Source organism: Protopterus annectens, chromosome 14.part0 (genome assembly GCF_019279795.1).
Source record: "Protopterus annectens isolate FY-2018-M chromosome 14.part0, PAN1.0, whole genome shotgun sequence".
Classification (NCBI taxonomy): domain Eukaryota; kingdom Metazoa; phylum Chordata; order Ceratodontiformes; family Protopteridae; genus Protopterus; species Protopterus annectens.
Genome location: NC_056748.1, coordinates 925,214,180 through 925,231,711, shown reverse-complemented (window position 1 = coordinate 925,231,711; position 17,532 = coordinate 925,214,180).

The following is a 17,532-nucleotide window of genomic DNA, read 5'->3' as shown; positions in this document are numbered from 1 at the left end:
TAAATATCTGGGAATCTTGAGACAATGCTACAATTGTCTCATGTACACAGACAACCCTATCCTCCTCCCAACAAACACAAATACATGTGAGAGATGCAACTATATAGCCAAACTGGAGGCTGAACTCTCTCAACTCAGGACTGGCAAGACCAGACGGGAGGAGAAGGTAACCACACACACAACAAACCCAGTCCCACATAGACCTACCACAACTGCAAACCAAACACATAAAAACACAAAGACATACTCGGAGGCTCTAACAAAAACTTACCAAAACAACAGAGGCTCCCAAAGCAGACACCCAAAAATCCACCACCTCGAAACATAACACATGCATCACATACTTCAATAAATCAGTGTGTCAAACAATCACAGCCCTTAAGGCCAAGCACCATGCCTGATACACTAGTAATAGGTGACTCTATAGTCAGACACACTGACGTTCCGCTTACCAGGCTGAACAAGGAGAGGGTAACGGTGAGCTGCTTATCGGGAGCTAGGATCCGCCACATAACACACGCACTCAGGTCACTCCAAAGCAAGTACAAATATGACTCCGTCATTGTCCATGCCGGCGTGAATGACCTGAAACGTACCTCCCTGGACTACATGAAAAGAGACATAGAGGAGCTCTCTGATTATGTAGCCCAGGCTGGTATGACCCTGACCCTGAGCAGCATCTTGCCCTCACCAAGAATGATGCCACAATACAAAGACAAGATGACCAGCTTTAATAATTGGCTCAAATACTGGTGTCATTCTAGGGGGATCCAATGTCTATCTGCTTGGGATGACATGTTGGACAAGCCACGCTGCTTCGCAAGGGACGGCTTGCATCTGTCACCACTGGGCTTCCGGATATTGGCTAAGGCTCTTGCCTCCCCCATAGTGCCTTTTTTAGGCAAGGCTCAAAAGACAAACCCACCTCCTTAGAAAACAAAAATGGAAAAAAATTAAGGGTAATGCTGCTCAATGCCAGAAGTCTAAATCTCAAGATGCAGGCTCTCGAAGCACTCCTCAGTATGGAGGACATTGATGTCTGTGCAGTAACTGAAACCTGGTTCAAGGCTCCTCAGAGCACCCCAGCGCTACCAGGCTATACCTTGTATCATGCTTTTCGGCCCCAAAACTCAGGCCAAACCAAAAAGGGAGGGGGAGTGTCCATATTCATCAAGGACACCCACACCTCCAGGTTAGTGGCAACACATGAAGCATCAGAGACCATCCAGGTGCAACTAACCATAGGCAAAACTTCTATACAACTGGTAGCATGTTACAGACCACCCTCCCAATCTCAGGAACCCCACTCAGCTTTCCTGAAGACATTGGAGGATATGAATGTCTCACCAAACACCATCATATTGGGAGACTTCAACTACCCTAACATAGACTGGGTGCATTATTCCAGCCCAAACACCCTAGCCCAAAGGTTCCTGGAATTCATAAATGCAAACACAATGGAACAGCTAGTCACCTCTCCCACAAGGGGAGATAATATACTAGACCTGATCATCACAAACATGGGGACAAAGTGCTCCATACCGGAAGTATACCCTTCACTAGTGAGATCTGACCACAAACTAATCACCCTGGATATACATATCCCACCTCCACCCCCAACACAAAAGACTACAGTGAAAAACTTCTCAAAAGCCGACTTTACACTTCTTAAAACTGAGATGGTATCCTTTAAACCCACTGGGACAGTGGAAACCACATCCCACAATGCAGAATCCTTCACAAATGCTTTCTACGGACATCTCCAAGAATGCATGGATCATGCAATCCCAAATAAAACCAAGACCCTCTCCAGCAAGGGCAGGCATCCTGTCTGGTGGACCCCAGCCATAAACAAATTGTATAACAAAAGAAGGAAGCTACTGCACGACAGAGCAAAATCCCATAAAGAGAAGGCATCTCTGATCAGCACTAGTAGAAAGCTACGTTCTCTCATAAAACATCCAAGGCCAACTTTGAGAGAAAAATCGCTATGGACACTAAAGATAACCACAAGGCCTTCTTCAGCTATGTTAGAAACCTGGGCGGAAACCCTCAGATATGTTCAGAGTTAGTTCACAATGACAAAAAATACACTGAACCCACAGATATTGCCAACATTCTGGCAGACAGGTTCAGTGCAAATTTCTCCCCTCCCTCACCCCCAAAAGGAGAAATACTTATCCCAGCTGAATGTAACCTCCCTGTCATCTCAGATGTCCAGGTGAGAACCGCACTCAGCAAAGCTAAAAACACAGCATCAATGGGACCTGACGGTATCCCGGGTTGCGTGCTACGTGAACTCCTAGAGGAGTTAAACCCGCACATAAAAATGCTATTTAACCTTAGCCTTACTACAGGATATGTACCTGAAAACTGGCGTACAGCAACAGTAGTCCCACTCCACAAAGGAGGCACCTCTACTGACCCTGGTAATTACTGCCCCATAAGCTTAACCAGCCTGGTCTGCAAAGCTATGGAAAGAATCATTATGGAACTAATAAACAGAGACATTGGGGACTTACAGACACTTGATCCCACCCAGTTCAGCTTTGTAAAAGGCAGATCCTGCCTTTTAAACCTGGTTGACTTTTTTGAAACAGTCACTAGAGCCATTGACGAGGGCAAAGCAGTCCATACAGCCTACCTGGACTTGGCTAAAGCTTTTGACACAATACCCCACTCTGGCAACATAGACAAGCTCAACAGCTTAAATGTAAATCCATATGTCACAAGATGGGTGGCAAACTGGCTAAAGGATAGAACCCATAAAGTCAAAATCACTGGAGCCATGTCAGACTCAAAGCCAGTGACAAGTGGTGTCCCACAGGGCTCTGTCCTGGGACCCCTCTTGTTCGGCATTTATTTCTCAGATGTGAAAGCAAACATGGGAGGGTTGTGGCTGACAAAGTTCGCAGATGACTGCAAACTAGGCGCCATAGTCGATACACCAGCTGACACACACATCCTACAGAAAGGCCTCACTGAAACGGACAACTGGTGCCTGAGTCATGGCCTTAAACTAAATGCCAAAAAATGTATAGTAATCCCCTTTGGGAAAAACAAAGTGCCCACAAATTATCACATAGGTGGTAACCCACTGAGTACGGAAAAAGTAATCAGAGACCTGGGGACCCAAGTCGATAGTGACCTCTCATTTGACACCCACGTTGCCAAAGTGGTTAGAAAGACTTTCTACCTTGCCCACCTTATCATGAAGGGATTCACATCCAGATCAAAGGAGGTCATTGTGCCCCTGTACTCCTCCCTTATCAGGCCCATGATTGAGTACAATGCCCCATTTGGTATGTACCTAACCCAGCACTTGCAACAGCTAGAGAGACCCCAAAAGTACCTCACCAAGAGGATCAAGGGTCTCCAACATATGTCATATGCTGCCAGACTAAAGAAACTCCAACTCTATTCAGTAGCATACCGCCTACTCATAGGTGATCTGTGCCTGACGTACAAGGCCATGTCCAATCAGGAATTGATGGACATGCTCCACCTCAAAAAAATCCAAATCCATCAGAACCACGAGAGCTAAAGATTTGAACCTCAGCACAAATATGAATAGGACATGCTGGAGGGACAGATTCATAACTCAGAGGCTTCCCATACTCTGGAACAGAATCCCAGTTCATGTTAGGCAGAGCCCCTCACTGACTCTCTTCAAGAGAAATCTTGACGAGTGGATGGGAGATCGTAGGTTTACCCCAGGGGTCATCTCTGTGTCACTACTAGACAGAGGCACAGTAAACTAATTCTATTATGTAAGGGGGTCTTCACTGTGTCACTACTAGACAGAGGCACAGTATTCTAAATCTATTCTGTACACTTTTGTACCATTACATGGGGTGGCGAAAGTCACATCACTATGGCTAGGCTTATAAATGCCCCAGGGCAGATAGCCTAGTACCAAACTATGAAACTATGAAATAGATAATTGCATCAGCTGACATTTTGATACTGTTATATAAGATGTCTTCAGTTTGTTTTAAAATTGTCTGATGAAGCGACCTGTGAGTCGTGAAAGTGCTAACCTTTTACCTATATTTTTTCGGTGACTATTAAAGTTTCTGGCCGTGTAAGTTTTTGTGCAGTTTATTTCTGCAGGCAGTAAATTTTGCTTGACTCATGGTGGGGTACCTATAGCTAATAATGATGTGGTTGGGTATTTTGCCTATAGTTAGCTGGACCTGGAGTAGCTCAAGGCAGTCATACTGTTTAACCAGTCTCGAGGTGTACTTAGCTTTAATGAAGATGGATAGACCTCCGCCTTTGGTTCTTTCATGTTCATTCTCATTTTGAGGACTGAACGTATGGAAGGCATTGTGTGCTTGCACAACTGGGGTGCTCGCCGCAGCCCTGAACCATGACTCAGCGACTGCACAGATATCAGCATCTTCCAGGGAGAGGAGTGCTTCCAGGGAGGGCCACTTCCTGTTTAGGCTCCTAGCATTAAGCAGTATAACCTTGAGTTTATCTTGAGTGGATTTTGTTACGTCGAAAATTTATTTTTTTTTGACAATGCCTTGAAAAGGTGCTGTGGGGAGGCAAGAGCCTTTGCCAGTATCCAAAAGCCTAGAGGAGACAGGTGCAGACCCTCTCTAGTGAAGCAGCGAGGTCTGTTGACCATGTCTCCCCAGGCTGACAGATACTGGATCCCCCTAGATTGACACCAGAAGCTAAGCCAATCGTTGAAGTCTGTCATTTTTTTGTCTATATTGTGGCATCATCCTGGCTGAAGGTAGAATGTTGCTTAGGGCTAGAGTCATACCTACCTGGGACACATAAATTCAGTCATGTCCCTCTTCCTATAGGCCAGAGAGGTACATCTCAAGTCATTCACCCCAACATGGACTATGACAGACTCATAACAGTACTTGTTGCTGAGTGACTTGAGTGCAGGCATGATTTGATGGATCCTGGCACCTGACAAGCAGCTGACTGTGACCTACTCCTTATCCAACTTGTGAGTGGGACATCTGTGTGTCTCACTATCGAGTCACCTAAGACATTTGAAATTGGGACTTGCAAGGATCTCCCAGGTATGGAAAGCATTGCCAGTCCAGGAACTGGAGAAAAGATGCTCCCATAACAATGAGTCATGGCTCATCCAGCTTACATTTAGGTGCCTATCTTATGCAAGAAAGTAAGGGCAACTCTTTTCCTTCACTGGAGGTCCAAATTGTTTTACATCTTAGGTTCTCCTGGAAAACCCACTTCTAACCCAGATATCCTACAAAAAGAGACTATGATTCAAAGAAGTCAAAAACTTATATACACGAAGAAAGCACTTGTACTACAGGAAGGTTATCTCCTAGTTTTCTATGGCTTCAGGGTGCAGAACCACTCAAGGTGAGACAGCACCACCACACATAAGGTCAAAACAACCCCCTCTGGATCAGATTTACTATGGTAACCACTCCTTCAGTTGTCTATGACCCACTTTCACTTCAAAATTTCCCTGCATCAGCACATGACATTCCAATGTTGCTTTTTTTTTTTTTTTTTAATTCAGGTTCCTCACTAGCCCATTTCTAATACACCCACTAGGCTATCCAACAGATCCAGTCACTACACAACCAGCCATCTGCCTACAGCACTCAGGCCACACTCATACACCCATAGGCCCTGTACAGTACTTGGTTTTGCCAACTGCATGCAGTTCTCTATTACTGAATTACTTTCCATAGTCCATTTTAAAATTATTGGCTGAACACCACCAGACTGACCAGTGCTGGCCACAATCCTTCCACTGCTGATCACCACTCTACATACAGAAAACACTGAACTGTTCAGAGAGTTTTTTCAATTCTGGTCTAGGAGTTTACCACTCACTTGGCAAGTAAAGGTTGCACTTTACTGGCGAAGTGGATTGGGGCAGGAAACAGAATTTGTGTTAATGATTTCTTGATGAAGGTGTAGCCAGGGTCTATATTTAAATGGATCAGAGAGTTCATCTGTCTTGGCTCAGCCAGAATTGTAAGATGCAGCTGCATTCCTAGAACTTTCTCAGTTGTGAGTTTTCTAAAGTGATAATTACATGGGGAAACAAAGAGATGAGTCATTTTTATGGGCTCAGCTACGACATTCAAACACTTTACACAGATGATCTCAATAAATCTTTGTTCTGGTGTACAGAACAGTTTTAATAAGCAGGTAGCTTACAGCTACAGCACTGGAAGTGACAAAAGTTTCTCTCTCTCATTGTACTTTTACTGTCCTTCTATTCTAACCTTACCAAATCATCTTTTCATTGAAAAATGAATGCTGTTTCCTCTATACAAAAGAATTTTGTGTTCCAATTTTTTTTCTTTATTTGTAAAATGATGCAACCACTACTCCCAGGAAACATGAGGCTATTACATCAGAGGCCTGTGTGCCTTGCCAATAATCATCCTGAGGCTCTACCACCCTGTTCTAGGATAGCAAAACCTGTAAATCCGAGAGTATATTTTAGGGTACCCATCCAATTGTCTAAGGTATGTTTCTGGGTAGACAGGGAATTGCACTGCTTGGCATACAAGGAGAGTCTATTCCAGAGCAAAGCGAGACACTGAATGATCAACCTCTCTCTCCATTCAGTTTTATTTATTCTCTGATGTAGATTCAGATCTCCTGTTCTAGTGTTGGCTATACTGCTTGACACAATGAGAAAAAGGAGGTCTTGGATAATGCGATCCTTGGGGGCATGGAAAACAAAGCACAGGTCTTTCCTCCAAAATCTATATGACACTGGATAAAGGAAGACTCACTCCAGCCTGATAGGTGAAAGTTTTGAGGACTGAGATTCATTTTGTTAGGAACCTCTGCAGTCTTTTGAGTTTTTTGATATCTCTAATGAGACACATGCTAAAAGGGGTCCCTATTAGATCAACGAAAACACTAAATATTGAACAGCTTAGAAATCAAAAATGCCGTTCTTCGGAATCGCTATTGTGAGATTGCAGTACAGTGAAGATGGGAAATTTTCCCTTTCCTTTCGGTTGTGCAATCTTGGAGTTGGTATATATAATTAGCGTGGGGAGGGGGGTGGCTGGCGGGCAGCCCCCACAATACCTCTTTCAAAGAACGGAATTTTCAATTTCTAGGCCATTCGATATTTAGTGTTTTCATCGGGCTAATAGAGACCTGCCAAAAGACGCATTGTATTCTATAATGGGTCTAACCAGGGCCGAGTGCAGGAGAACAATAACTTTCATGGTTTTGGAAGAGATGCCCTTGGTGGTTTATTATGCTATACAAAAGGAATTCCTGACTATGGTCACTTCACAGTGATCAAAGAAGAGGGAGTCACCTACCGATGTGCACAGCTCTATAATGAGAGAGACATTTGGGAGTAAGTGGTATCAATTTGTTGTTTTCTGAAGAAGATGATACTGTATTTCTTAGTATTTAGTTTGAGCCCTTTCTTAGGGCACCATTTGTTAATGTGTGATAGCTCTACTTGAAGGGAATATGTATAATTTGTTGATTTGACAAGTGCAACCAATCTGCAATGATCATCAATCTCAGTTAACACACGTCCTTATTGTTAGTGTTGAGATCAGAAAAATAAAAGCCAAAAAAGAGGGGCCCAATACAGCCCCCTAGGGAATACCGCTGGTCATCATTTCCTTTAGTAAGGAAACATTATCTACCTTGACATGCATTCTGTCCCCGAGTCAGTTTGCAAGTCATCTTACCACATAGGGATATATGTTTAAGGCTTTTAGCTTGTTTACAATCCCCCCATGTGGTATGGTATCAAATGTTTTGTTAGATCCGGGTAGGCAGCATTAAACTGTGTGACCACTGTTCATAGTCTATGTGACCTTTTCAAAGAAGTTCACAAGACTGAGGAGGCATAACCAGCCCTTAACAAATATGAATTAATATTGGGTCAAGCCTCATAAAATTAATATCCTGGTCTATGTGGTCAATGATAATGTATTCCATGGCTTTTCAAACAAGACTAGTAAGGTTAATGGATCTATAGCCTATAGTTACTTGGGTCAATGGTGGGGCCACCCTTATTAAGGGGCATCATCACCACAGTGTGCCACTGATTGGGAACATAGCCTGTGGCAAGGTGTAGGCTGAACAACTTAAGGAGAAGACCAGCAAGGGCTTGCTTGACACTGTCTTATAAACGGTGTAAACGGCCTGTCTGACACCATCTATAAGACAATCTAGAATGTTGTTGGAACACACTGAAGTAGCATTTTTGGTCTTGGAGAGGACTTTAATGATATGGCCCTTGGAGATATTGGGGGTGGGGAGTGATTTTGGTATGTTTGGAGTGGGGATGATAGCTTCAGGGGAGAAATTTGCAGCCAACCTGTTAGCAAACATGTTGGCGATGTTGCTAGGATTTGAATTGGATGGGCCATTGTAAATTAGTTCTGAGCAGTGATGTGAACTGTTCCTTAGTTTTCTAACATAGCTGAAGAGGAACTTATAATTACCCTTAGTCTCAGAAAAAGTACATACAAGAGAGGCTATGCTGGTCTTAATTGCTACCCTCAGGTTCTTGGTGAGGTAACTTAACTTCTCATTGTGATGAGAGGTTCTGACCTTTGAAGGTAAATCTGAGCAGTTTCTTCTTTCTGTTGTAAAGTTTATTTATAGCTACTAACCGTCGGGGGGGGGGTGTTACTGAATCTGCCGCAGTATTTGGTTCTGGTGAGAACAACCCTATCAATGCATTTATTTGAATGAGCATAAATATCCTTGGCATAGGTGTTCTGCATATCCCAATTCCATTTTGGGGTTAGCATGGGAAAATGTTGTGCTTTTGTTATACAGTTGTAAAAGATTAGCTTTTGTGAAGTCTCTAAAGAAGGTGCTGTTGGTAATCATGAAAGAGGATGTTCTGAAGGTAAAGATAACCAGTTAGTGATCAGACTTAACAAATAAGGGATCAACCATGGCCAGGGAGCAGGCTGGAGATGAATTTATAAGAACTAGGTACCAGGTATGAATACCCCTGGTGAGATTATGGACAATTTGATCCAGGAATTCTTGTTCACCCACTCTAAGAAATGTTATGTATACCCGGTGTTATAAGTATTTTAAGTCTATGGAGGGTAGTTGAAGTCACAGAGGATTAGATATCTATTTCTAATAGTGGCAGTTTCTATAAATGCTAGGAACTTACCATTTGGTCATGTGGGACCATGGAAGGGGACATGTAGTAAGCTATAAGCTGAAGAGATGACTTACCTAGTGTAAGCTCAAATTGAGTGAGCTTGCTTGGAGGGTCACTGGGTATCCCTTTCAAAGGGATGAAGTCACTCATACAAACCAAGACACCACTACCACCTCTACTGGCTTGAATGTGTGACAGGCACAGAACTGGACATGGGGGGGGGGGCATGCTCTTAATGTATTTAAACCATGTCACAGTCACTACCCAAACATTGTCTTGTTCCAGATGCAGAAGTGCCTCCAGACTGGCACTTTGTTATTAAAGCTCCTGGCAGATGATGTCTAGTTTACAATCTGATTTGGTGGTTAGATTAGGATGTTCATTAAATGGCCCTTGCTTAAAAAATGCAAATGGAATAGCAAAGGCTTTGGCCAGCAAATGCAGAGAAGCCCTTGAATGTGAAGTATAGACCACTACTGGCAAAGCAAGTAGGATTGTCGATCATCTTGTCCCAAGAAAACATATAATGGGCCCCATGGCAGGAGGCCGGCTACTTGTTAAAAACAATTATGTTTCCTTTGACTGTAGGCATCATTTTTGGAGAGGGAAGGATATCACCCAAGACCATAGCCTTATCCTCAATGGAAGCATGTGTAGTAAATTCCAGCAAGCCCTTCTGCATGTCTTTGATGGGTTTCAGTGCCAAATCATTCACTTCAGCATAGGCTATGATCATGTCATAGTTATACCTACTGGAAGAAATGGTTTTAAGGGCTACTGAATATGATCAATCATGTCTCCTTTGAGATAATTAACTGTAGCCCTCTCCTTGTTCAGCCTGCTATGTATGGAATCGCTGTGCCTAACAATGGAGTCATCAGTTATTAGGATGTTTCCAGAAGTTGCTTGGTTCTTGTTAGAACTATGGGCAAGTTGCTTTTTGTCGCATGTTGATTAAGGGCTGCATGTAGTATATGTATTTGGTGGGTTTCACTGATGCATATTCTTATGACTTCTAAGAGACTTAGGTAGAAATTTCTTAAAGGCATCAAGTGTCCAGATGTTTTGTGATAATAATATGAGGAAGTGGCATTTGTATGAGTGGGGGTGAAACAGTATGATGCCCACTGAATGCATGAGATTTTGAGAGGGCTGCCTCCAAATCAGTTATGTGCTTACACTCCTCATAGGTGGAATCAGTTTGACTGTGCAAAAGTTCATTTTCAGTGAGCATGTGGCAATTATTACACTGCCTTAGGATACCAAGTGCTAGAAGGCTCACAATGTAAGGGAAGGTAAACTGCTGTCTCTTCCTGCTGGCCAGTGACATTATTTATAGGGTCTTGGGTAAGAAAGTGTGGGGAGGAAGGAGAGAGATTCCTCAATTAAATTGATTCCATAGGAGAAAAAAAGTGTGGAGACCTGCACAGCAGGCAAGAAGTCTGTGCAAGTCTGTGCATTCTGAGCAGATTATTGCAGCCATTAAAGTTCAGGGCTGACTGGTGCCAGCCAACAGAGAGAGGAAGGAAGAAGGAATTTTTTTTTTTACACTAAAGACTAAGAAAAACTTCATGTACACTCATGCACCACGATTAAGCAACAACTGCAGATCATCTCAGTGTAAAGCAGACAGTAAAAACTAAAGACCAATGAAAAAGCATGCCGTAATTCAACCACTTATTGCTGGGCTACCCAGAAATAGCAGCAACCAACGGCACTCTTTCTATACAGCCACCACAAGTTCAAGATAGCCCCACACCAGGCCTCAGCCAAGCCAGACACAAACAATGCAAACAGTGAAATTAAGTGGAAAAAACAGCTGAAACAATAGAAATTTGGCAAACAAATCTAAGTGTAATACAAATAATGCAGTAAGATGCAAAAATAACCTCTCTGAGTTATTTGTGAAGTATCAAATGCTGAAAACAGCTTTTGTAATATTTCCAGCAGGATTAAACCAGGGCCACTTCCTGAAGCCTTTATTAAAAGACAAAACTGTATGATCTATCTTCCTATGTCTGATATTAGAAGCTAACTATATAAGATGTAAGTAATAACACAAAATTACACCTGCAATGTGATGGCCACTTGTGCCATGTAATAACAGCAGTGAATACAGGGTGGCATAAGCAGGCATCAGGGTTGTAGTTCACCTCCTCACTGTCTTATACATCTAAGTTTCAGCTGATGTAAGAGAAAAGCTCCTTAAGCATCCTTAGCTAACACAACTCAATTAAAGGTCAATAATCTTGAGTTACATTACATATTTAGTCAATGAATTACCCATTTGGTGTGCATGTCTCAGTGAAGTGAGTGAAATGCATGGGGTGGGAAAAAATTGATAAAAGGGCCATCAGTGCCCAGGAAGAAGATCTCAGCCATTAGAGTAAATAGGATAATAGGGTTATCAAACAATAATTTCTTAACATTTGTGTGCACATTATTAAATACTACTGAAGTACAGCTCCAGAAAATTTATAAAGTCTCTGAATAACAAAGAAATTAAAAAGTCAAACAGTATCCCCTGGATGGGTAGACTTCACAGTATAGGTATGAAACATTTTCCCTTACAAGGTAGCCTGTGGAGGTGGTCCTAATGGCAGTCAAGATATATGGTATAGAGCTATATAATGAAACTTCAGACACAGAATATAAGCTATATACTGTCCATTGCAACTGTGTGATTCTAAAACCGGAGCATTTAATCATAATAAAATGTGTATTTTTCAGACAGCATATTAAATTCACGCATCCTGTATTTCATCATAGATATTCTTAGAATTTTCAAAAGTACTACCTTGGTAGTATATCACTCATTATGAAGAAGATTTTGTTTGAAATATTACTTAGGATTCATAAATGCCTATACTAAGTGTACACTGTTCTGAGTGAGCAGACAATACAAGCAGTGAGCAGACAATACAAGCATTACTCACACCTTCTTCCTCATAATTTTAGTTTTCCTACTGATTTTCTTGCATCCTTAAATATTGAGGGAGATTCATAAAAGCTATCATAAAGTGTAAACTACATGTACACATAGGGTAATCTTTCTGAGTGACTAGAAAGCACAAAAAATGTGGTAGGGGTATTCTTGAATACACACCATGTATCCTTAGTGTAGGCATTAATGAATCTGGCCAGCTGTTTTCATCCTATCCTCAAATACAAATGTATTTACTTACATTAGTAATGCTGTTAAGTGTGGCTGGAATACTTAGGCTAGGCAACTGTTTTATGTGGGAAATATTTTGAATAGTGCCTCATGTTGTCTGACAGTAAATGCAAGAGGTATGATTTTACAGAATGTTTTATCCCTTGTCTAGAACTCAGGGTTTATGATCCAAATCTTTAAGTCAGGACATATCACCTAGCCTATCTTCTTCTCAAGCCTCTTCTCTCTTCTCAAGATTCACTGAAGCCTGACCCACTTTAGAAACTAATGTATATGTTATACATTACACTTCACTTTCTTTTATTTACATTGTGCTTGTGTGCCAGAATGTTTATACACAGTTTTTGGTATGCAATAAGTCTGAACTGTTATTACTTATATTTCTGTATTTTGTGTTTGTGAAATGTTTTGTATCTCACCTGGACTGAACCTGAAATTGGTTACTACTGATCCGTGCACTCCCCTGTTAAACAAACAGAAATAAAATAAGTAAGACCTATTCCTTTTTTTTTTAAACTGGGTAAGCTGGGAGCACTGTCTGGTTAAGGGAGCTGCTCAAAGTCACACAAGAAATTAATAAAATCAGACAGAAGACAATAGAGCTCATTAACATCCTTAATAATCCATATTTTAATGCCAGCTAGCAATTAGTGGAACTATTACATTTGACTTGGAATTAGTAGTATGAGACTCAAAATTTCACAGTGTTTTACATTTGGACATAATGATGATAAAACTTTTTTTTTTCCCTTCATTACAATTACTGTCTGCGTATACTACTTGATAAATCTGCAGTGTTTTCTTTAAAATACTACAATATCTTCCTTTCCTCCATCCACACTGTGGCTAAAATGGATCTGCTTTTTAACAGTCTACTTACATGGTTAACAAGCAAATAGCCATTTTTTTAAAGTAGCAGCTTTTCACCTCTATGTGACAGCTACTTACTATTCCCTTTGTAAAGACATATCAGACTTCTAGACAATCTTCACCCGAGACCATAGGGTCAAAACAGTCAAGTTGAGTTAAACAAGTTTACAATAAGGGTAGTAACTGGAAAATAATAACTGGAGTGTGTTCATGGGGTTGCCAAACCCAGACCAACAATTCAGGTAATAGGAAACACACAGTGGTGAGAGTTTGCATACATCTATATCATAATCACATTTAGCATTATCACATAAACACTGCTGCTTTCACTGGGTTTGTCATCCATAGAATGTCTCTGCTTCTATTTCTGATGTATAGTTTCTGTTACCTAGACATAGGCCTGTTACTGTATATGACTAATCACAACTAGTAGATTAAATAGTTTATTTATTTATGCTTTGTTGACCAGGTTAGTCCTAGTAGGTTACTGGCCTCTTTTCAGGGGAGACCCAAGATAGTATTTATACTACTGGGAGAAATTGGGTCAGAGCACTACAGAATTTTCCATATTCTTCTCAATAGCTGCTGTGGAATCTTTTACATCCACCTGAGCTACCGCCAACAAAAGCAGATGGGGCCGTGGTTTAATGTCTCATCCAAGGGATGACATACTCAGGAGTACAACACCCCCATTCTGCTGCACTGCATTGTCAGCAACTCATCTACCTGGTGTAAGAATAGAACCCACAGCCTTAAAGGTGAGTGTACTACCTGTTGAGCTAACACACAAAATAGTGGCAGCATTATGTCTTTATCATAGATGTTATGTACTTGTACGTGTGCATACAGATTACAGGCTGAAGAAATGGATGAGTAAGTACCCCTCAACTGTACAGATTTTTGCCAAAAATATTTGGTCTGTTTGTCATAAAATATGTGGTTTTCTGGCAAATCACGTAGGATTGAAGTCCCTAAATAATGACCAAATAATGAGATATACTTGAGTTTCAGACTTCATATCCTTCAGAAAAATGTATGCACACACAAATCCTTTTATTCCAACAGCTCCCCAAGTTTATAAGAGCAATATCCATTAGAAAATGTATGCACACACAAATCCTTTTATTCCAACAGCTCCCCAAGTTTATAAGAGCAATATCCATTAGAAAATGTAAGCACACACAAATCCTGTTATTCCAACAGCTTTCTAAATTTATAAGGGCAACATATATAATCTGTCCCTATTTTTGGGCCTTTGACCCTATTATTTTAGGCTTTGTCCAGATTTTTTTGTGTTAAGAATTTGAGAGTTTTGGTAAGTACTAAGGAAGAGTAATTCAGAAAAAAATGAAGCTTTAAAACATAAAGTTTGCTTCTGCAAAAAATGAGGTGAAAACCCTTCAGATAAGACAAACTGAAATCACATTTCCTGAATGGGTGGTAGCTCAGGTGGATCATAACTCAACTGTCCCTGATTTTCAGGGATGCCCCTGATACTGACTCAAATTTTAGGTCCTGCCCTCTTAATCTCTCCTAAAACTAATGACTTTTGGAAAAAAAGTGGTGAATTACACTTAATAAATAATGACAATAATTAGAGTTATAGACTTCTTTTACTCCAGAAAATGTATACTAATTCATATTCTCTTATTATGTCAGTGTTGCTAGTTAATAGTAGTAATATTTTAAAAGTGACCCTAATTATTTCTGGATTTGTCCCTGATTGGTTGAGAGCTATGGTAAAGATCCCACAGCATTAACTAAAGGAAAAATAAACAGCCACATGTTCCTGTTGTCTTGGTTGAATTACCCCAAGTCAGTAAAACTATCACACTGAGCATTAATTTGCCTGAAAACAAGTCATAGTGGTACTAACTCTGTCAAAAAAGTAAATAAATAAAAAATAAAGAAGAAATGAAAGAATGAAAAAAACATTCTTCCAACAGATTCCAAACATGCAATCTAAATTTAAATAAGCTGTATAACAGAAAACTGCATTTTTATAATATATACATTTATTTTTTTACTTCGATGAGCAAAGCTGGACTGTGCCAGCATAACTCTAACTTAACTCTTCCAACATCCTGTAGATCTTTCTCAAAGGGGGATTATCTCAGGGCTGACCAGAGAATCAGTAGTACATATTATGAAGTTTCTTGTCGGCGGAAGAGAGAAAATATTTCAAAAACTCAGAAGCAGAGGGCATACTGAGCTAGCACATACATCTGCAACATGAACAAGCAGCAAGTCTCTCATTACCCCGATAAGTTCTGATGTGCAGAGGGAGCATGGATATGAAGTTTTGACATGTAACTTTGGCTTCACTATGTCATAAGGAAAAAAGCATTTAACATTAACAGATGAATTTTTCCCAGGCACTTTTTCATCTATGAGGAGATTTGCATTGCAGCAGAAAATGGAAGCAACTGTTTACACAAACTTGACAATGGAAATGAATCAGGCTTGAACTGGGTAATACGGAGCAGGAAATGGATAAAAGGGTTGCCCCTGTTAATACCTTTGTTTAATACAGTAGTCTTGCAACAGAATCAAAAATCCATTTGTTCATTTTAACAGGAAGAGATGTAATTCAAACACAGACTGACCACACACACACTAGTTAAACTGGGGCATCAAACCCGGGACTACAGGATGAAGCCTGTCAGAGCTCCTAGCCTTATACATCTAAAGTGGGCAAATTAGGCAGACTGAGACTAGAAGAACTAAACTCAGGATTAGGGTATAAAACATGTTAGCAGCGTAAAGATTTAATGCTATATGCTAAACTTCCAAGCAATTCAGTTCATTTACTCTGTTAACAAATACATTCAACTGGGTTGCAAAGTTTGGTTAAATTTACTTGTAAATAAACTTGCTCAAGTTTGTAAATAATTTAGCAACAGAGAAGAACAAGTTAGAAAAGTGTCATCCTCTCTGATTTTCTATCACCGATTATATTCTTCAGTGATTCTTCCTATCTTGTATTACTGCAACTCATTAACATGCAACTAAAACAGCACAATTACTATATCACTTATATTTAAACTGTGTCCTTTACTTGTAACTGCATCTACAAAATTATAGCACTATATCAAGTGTGTGTACTAGTAAGTGAGAAAATACATGCTCAAGGATTATGAATTTCTAGTATAAAAAGAAAGTATGGTACTCCACGACAATCGAAGCAGACCCACAAATAAAATCCAATACTCCTTTATTTCAGAACAAGTAAGCACTTTCGTGTTTGTATAAACGCTTCATCAGACTTTCAAAATATCTTGAATAAAAACTCCATTTAAATATTATGACTTGTGTAAAATCAACCAATAAAATTCTAAGTAATCATGAAAAATTTAAAGTGCCCTCACTTATATATACTTCTCACTAATACATGTCATGGCGTTCAACAACATAAAAGCTTAAAAAATACAACAAGCATATATAAAAAAATTCTAATCAGTATGTTGTAAAACATAGATAATCTCATATAAGACAATTAACTATAACTAATACCTAATATTTCCTATTACGGTTAGTCAATGTTTTAGGGCACGGTCTTTAAGAAAGGGTTTTAAAGAAAGCCTCTCATTCAGGGCATGCCCTCTATCTGCTTGTAGTCTAATGATCCACTTCTCTTCTTCTTTCTCTATATAATTTCCTATGTCTCCTCGTCTTTCTGTGGGGATAACTAACTCTAAAACTAAAAATTTAAAGTTGTGTGTTGTATCATTATGGATAACATGTCTAGCTATCGCATTGCTCTCATTTTCTCTATATGTTTTACAACATATTGATTAGAATTTTTTTATATATGCTTGTTGTATTTGATGAACAAACCATCACTTAATAATGGCTGGTGTGAACCTAATTTGCAGTGTAGCAATAGAAAATCAGAATGCTTCCTGACTCACCATTGTGTGTGTCACTGATCATTTTGGGAAGATTTCAGAAACTGAATTTTTTTTTTATCAGGAGCAATGATTGTCCCATACTGGTAACATACCTGCTGGTTTTGTTTTTTTTAAGCTTTCCATTATTGTGTAATGCTTAGTTTCACTCAGATGCAGTGGATATAAAAAGTGTACACACCCCTGTTAAAATGCCAGGTTTTTTGTGATATAAAAAAATGAGACACAATAAATATATTTCAAAACTTTTCCCACCTGTAATGTGACCTATAACCTGTACAATTCAATTGAAAAAGAAACAATTCTGTTAGGGGAAAAAAATATAAAAAAAATAAAAAAAACGTACAATAAGCTGGTTGCATAAGTGTGCACATGCACACACTTAAACTAATAGTTTGTCGAAGTACCTTTTGATTTAATTACAGCATTCAGTCTTCTTGGGTACA